We start from the raw sequence: 5000 nt of genomic DNA, 5'->3' as shown, positions 1-5000 counted from the left end.
GGGTCATTAAGGCCGATGGGTTTAGGAACTAAAAGCGAATTGTGAGCTTAACAATTTTGAATAGGAATATCATGAATAGATCAAAGTACTCCATAACTGTTGTTTTGGAATAGTTGACCGAAAATCTACTGTCACACTGAATTCATACAAAGAAAGCGACAATAAAGGTCGCAACATAGTAAATGTTTATCATTCAGAGCAATATCATGTGTTGAACATAACTTACTTTCAATTTATCAGTAAACTAAGTGATTGGTATATGTTTTCCTTAGGTCACGTCATATATTATATCACTCATTACAAATGTCACAGGAAAATTACATTGTAATGAAATACCTTATAGGATGCCATCAAAATGGAAAATAAAAAAAAATACAGATGCATTAAGGGCATGTAAGTACTGACTCTGTGGCGCAATGGTAGCGCGTCTGACTCCAGATCAGAAGGTTGCGTGTTCGAATCACGTCAGGGTCATTAAGGCCGACGGGTTTATGGACTGAAAACGAATTGTTAGCTTAACAATTTTGAACAGGAATATCATGAATAGATCAAAGAACTCCATAACTGTTGTTTTGGAATAGTTGACCGAAAATCTACTGTCACACTGAATTCATACAAAGAAAGCGACAATAAAGGTCGCAACATAGTAAATGTTTATCATTCAGAGCAATATCATGTGTTGAACATAACTTACTTTCAATTTATCAGTAAACTAAGTGATTGGTATATATTTTCCTTAGGTCACGTCATATATTATATCACTCATTACAAATGTCACAGGAAAATTACATTGTAATGAAATACCTTATAGGATGCCATCAAAATGGAAAATAAAAAAAATACAGATGCATTAAGGGCATGTAAGTACTGACTCTGTGGCGCAATGGTAGTACGTCTGACTCCAGATCAGGAAGTTGCGTGTTCGAATCACGTCAGGATCATTAAGGTCGATGGGTTTATGGACTGAAAACGAATTGTGAGCTTAACAATTTTGAACAGGAATATCATGAATAGATCAAAGTACTCCATAACTGTTGTTTTGGAATAGTTGACCCAAAATCTACTATCACACGGAATCCATACACAGAAAGCGAGAATTAAGGTAGCAACATAGTAAATGTTTATCATTCAGTGGAATATCATGTGTTGAACATAACTTACTTTCAATTTATCAGTAAACTAAGTGATTGGTAAATGTTTTCCTTAGGTCACGTCATATATTATATTTCTCAATACACAAGTCACAGAAAAATTACATTATCATAAAATACCTTGTAGGATGTCATAAAAATGGAAAATAAAAAAAATACAGATGCATTAAGGGCATGTAAGTACTGACTCTGTGGCGCAATGGTAGCACGTCTGACTCCAGATCAGGAAGTTGCGTGTTCGAATCACGTCAGGATCATTAAGGTCGATGGGTTTATGGACTGAAAACGAATTGTGAGCTTAACAATTTTGAACAGGAATATCATGAATAGATCAAAGTACTCCATAACTGTTGTTTTGGAATAGTTGACCGAAAATCTACTGTCACACTGAATTCATACAAAGAAAGCGACAATAAAGGTCGCAACATAGTAAATGTTTATCATTCAGAGCAATATCATGTGTTGAACATAACTTACTTTCAATTTATCAGTAAACTAAGTGATTGGTATATGTTTTCCTTAGGTCACGTCATATATTATATCACTCAATACACATGTCACAGGAAAATTACATTATCATAAAATACCTTGTAGGATGTCATAAAAATGAAAAATAAAAAAATACAGATGCATTAAGTGCATGTAAGTACTGACTCTGTGGCGCAATGGTAGCGCGTCTGATTCCAGATCAGAAGGTTGCATGTTCGAATCACGTCAGGGTCATTGAGGTCGGTGGGTTTATGGACTGAAAACGAATTGTGAGCTTAACAATTTTGAACAGGAATATCATGAATAGATCAAAGTACTCCGTAACTGTTGTTTTGGAATAGTTGACCCAAAATCTACTATCACACTGAATCCATACACAGAAAGCGATAATTAAGGTAGCAACATAGTAAATGTTTATCATTCAGTGGAATATCATGTGTTGAACATAACTTACTTTCAATTTATCAGTAAACTAAGTGATTGGTAAATGTTTTCCTTAGGTCACGTCATATATTATATCACTCAATACACATGTCACAGGAAAATTACATTATCATAAAATACCTTGTAGGATGTCATAAAAATGGAAAATAAAAAAATACAGATGCATTAAGGGCATGTAAGTACTGACTCTGTGGCGCAATGGTAGCGCGTCTGACTCCAGATCAGAAGGTTGCGTGTTCGAATCACGTCAGGGTCATTAAGGCCGATGGGTTTAGGAACTAAAAGCGAATTGTGAGCTTAACAATTTTGAATAGGAATATCATGAATAGATCAAAGTACTCCATAACTGTTGTTTTGGAATAGTTGACCGAAAATCTACTGTCACACTGAATTCATACAAAGAAAGCGACAATAAAGGTCGCAACATAGTAAATGTTTATCATTCAGAGCAATATCATGTGTTGAACATAACTTACTTTCAATTTATCAGTAAACTAAGTGATTGGTATATATTTTCCTTAGGTCACGTCATATATTATATCACTCATTACAAATGTCACAGGAAAATTACATTGTAATGAAATACCTTATAGGATGCCATCAAAATGGAAAATAAAAAAAATACAGATGCATTAAGGGCATGTAAAGTACTGACTCTGTGGCGCAATGGTAGCGCGTCTGACTCCAGATCAGAAGGTTGCATGTTCGAATCTCGTCAGGGTCATTGAGGTCGGTGGGTTTATGGACTGAAAACGAATTGTGAGCTTAACAATTTTGAACAGGAATATCATGAATAGATCAAAGTACTCCGTAACTGTTGTTTTGGAATAGTTGACCCAAAATCTACTATCACACTGAATCCATACACAGAAAGCGATAATTAAGGTAGCAACATAGTAAATGTTTATCATTCAGTGGAATATCATGTGTTGAACATAACTTACTTTCAATTTATCAGTAAACTAAGTGATTGGTAATTGTTTTCCTTAGGTCACGTCATATATTATATCACTCAATACACATGTCACAGGAAAATTACATTATCATAAAATACCTTGTAGGATGTCATAAAAATGGAAAATAAAAAAATACAGATGCATTAAGGGCATGTAAGTACTGACTCTGTGGCGCAATGGTAGCGCGTCTGACTCCAGATCAGAAGGTTGCGTGTTCGAATCACGTCAGGGTCATTAAGGCCGATGGGTTTAGGGACTAAAAGCGAATTGTGAGCTTAGCAATTTTGAATAGGAATATCATGACTAGATCAAAGTACTCCATAACTGTTGTTTTGGAATAGTTGACCCAAAATCTACTATCACACGGAATCCATACACAGAAAGCGAGAATTAAGGTAGCAACATAGTAAATGTTTATCATTCAGTGGAATATCATGTGTTGAACATAACTTACTTTCAATTTATCAGTAAACTAAGTGATTGGTAAATGTTTTCCTTAGGTCACGTCATATATTATATCACTCAATACACATGTCACAGGAAAATTACATTATCATAAAATACCTTGTAGGATGTCATAAAAAGGGAAAATAAAAAAATACAGATGCATTAAGGGCATGTAAGTACTGACTCTGTGGCGCAATGGTAGCGCGTCTGACTCCAGATCAGAAGGTTGCGTGTTCGAATCACGTCAGGGTCATTAAGGCCGATGGGTTTAGGAACTAAAAGCGAATTGTGAGCTTAACAATTTTGAATAGGAATATCATGAATAGATCAAAGTACTCCATAACTGTTGTTTTGGAATAGTTGACCGAAAATCTACTGTCACACTGAATTCATACAAAGAAAGCGACAATAAAGGTCGCAACATAGTAAATGTTTATCATTCAGAGCAATATCATGTGTTGAACATAACTTACTTTCAATTTATCAGTAAACTAAGTGATTGGTATATGTTTTCCTTAGGTCACGTCATATATTATATCACTCATTACAAATGTCACAGGAAAATTACATTGTAATGAAATACCTTATAGGATGCCATCAAAATGGAAAATAAAAAAAAATACAGATGCATTAAGGGCATGTAAGTACTGACTCTGTGGCGCAATGGTAGCGCGTCTGACTCCAGATCAGAAGGTTGCGTGTTCGAATCACGTCAGGGTCATTAAGGCCGATGGGTTTATGGACTGAAAACGAATTGTTAGCTTAACAATTTTGAACAGGAATATCATGAATAGATCAAAGAACTCCATAACTGTTGTTTTGGAATAGTTGACCGAAAATCTACTGTCACACTGAATTCATACAAAGAAAGCGACAATAAAGGTCGCAACATAGTAAATGTTTATCATTCAGAGCAATATCATGCGTTGAACATAACTTACTTTCAATTTATCAGTAAACTAAGTGATTGGTATATATTTTCCTTAGGTCACGTCATATATTATATCACTCATTACAAATGTCACAGGAAAATTACATTGTAATGAAATACCTTATAGGATGCCATCAAAATGGAAAATAAAAAAAATACAGATGCATTAAGGGCATGTAAGTACTGACTCTGTGGCGCAATGGTAGCACGTCTGACTCCAGATCAGGAAGTTGCGTGTTCGAATCACGTCAGGATCATTAAGGTCGATGGGTTTATGGACTGAAAACGAATTGTGAGCTTAACAATTTTGAACAGGAATATCATGAATAGATCAAAGTACTCCATAACTGTTGTTTTGGAATAGTTGACCCAAAATCTACTATCACACGGAATCCATACACAGAAAGCGAGAATTAAGGTAGCAACATAGTAAATGTTTATCATTCAGTGGAATATCATGTGTTGAACATAACTTACTTTCAATTTATCAGTAAACTAAGTGATTGGTAAATGTTTTCCTTAGGTCACGTCATATATTATATTTCTCAATACACAAGTCACAGAAAAATTACATTATCATAA

General features: G+C 34.7%; 10 non-coding genes across 10 annotated transcripts in view; all 10 read left to right on the top strand.

The window, feature by feature from the left end:
• The window catches only part of TRNAW-CCA (transfer RNA tryptophan (anticodon CCA)), a 72-nt gene extending 66 nt beyond the window's left edge, over positions 1–6 (top strand). The window contains exon 1 of the tRNA in view: positions 1–6. This exon is cut by the window's left edge and continues 66 nt beyond it. This is a non-coding gene — a tRNA (tRNA-Trp).
• A 396-nt stretch (positions 7–402) lies between these two features.
• TRNAW-CCA (transfer RNA tryptophan (anticodon CCA)) lies at positions 403–474 on the top strand. The gene has a single exon. It is a non-coding gene; the product is annotated as a tRNA-Trp (tRNA).
• Positions 475–1336: 862 nt separating this feature from the next.
• Positions 1337–1408, top strand: TRNAW-CCA (transfer RNA tryptophan (anticodon CCA)). The gene has a single exon. It is a non-coding gene; the product is annotated as a tRNA-Trp (tRNA).
• A 394-nt stretch (positions 1409–1802) lies between these two features.
• TRNAW-CCA (transfer RNA tryptophan (anticodon CCA)) lies at positions 1803–1874 on the top strand. The gene has a single exon. It is a non-coding gene; the product is annotated as a tRNA-Trp (tRNA).
• Positions 1875–2268: 394 nt separating this feature from the next.
• Positions 2269–2340, top strand: TRNAW-CCA (transfer RNA tryptophan (anticodon CCA)). Its single transcript has one exon. It is a non-coding gene; the product is annotated as a tRNA-Trp (tRNA).
• Positions 2341–2736: 396 nt separating this feature from the next.
• TRNAW-CCA (transfer RNA tryptophan (anticodon CCA)) lies at positions 2737–2808 on the top strand. The gene has a single exon. It is a non-coding gene; the product is annotated as a tRNA-Trp (tRNA).
• A 394-nt stretch (positions 2809–3202) lies between these two features.
• TRNAW-CCA (transfer RNA tryptophan (anticodon CCA)) lies at positions 3203–3274 on the top strand. Its single transcript has one exon. It is a non-coding gene; the product is annotated as a tRNA-Trp (tRNA).
• Positions 3275–3668: 394 nt separating this feature from the next.
• TRNAW-CCA (transfer RNA tryptophan (anticodon CCA)) lies at positions 3669–3740 on the top strand. The gene has a single exon. It is a non-coding gene; the product is annotated as a tRNA-Trp (tRNA).
• A 396-nt stretch (positions 3741–4136) lies between these two features.
• On the top strand, positions 4137–4208 carry TRNAW-CCA (transfer RNA tryptophan (anticodon CCA)). The gene has a single exon. It is a non-coding gene; the product is annotated as a tRNA-Trp (tRNA).
• A 395-nt stretch (positions 4209–4603) lies between these two features.
• TRNAW-CCA (transfer RNA tryptophan (anticodon CCA)) lies at positions 4604–4675 on the top strand. The gene has a single exon. It is a non-coding gene; the product is annotated as a tRNA-Trp (tRNA).
• The last annotated feature ends 325 nt before the right edge of the window (positions 4676–5000 follow it).

Source organism: Saccoglossus kowalevskii, chromosome 17 (genome assembly GCF_978046115.1).
Source record: "Saccoglossus kowalevskii chromosome 17, keSacKowa6.1, whole genome shotgun sequence".
In the NCBI taxonomy this organism is placed as follows: Eukaryota; Metazoa; Hemichordata; class Enteropneusta; family Harrimaniidae; genus Saccoglossus; species Saccoglossus kowalevskii.
Note: the sequence above shows the minus strand (reverse complement) of the source record. Positions and strands in the feature narration are given on the sequence as shown.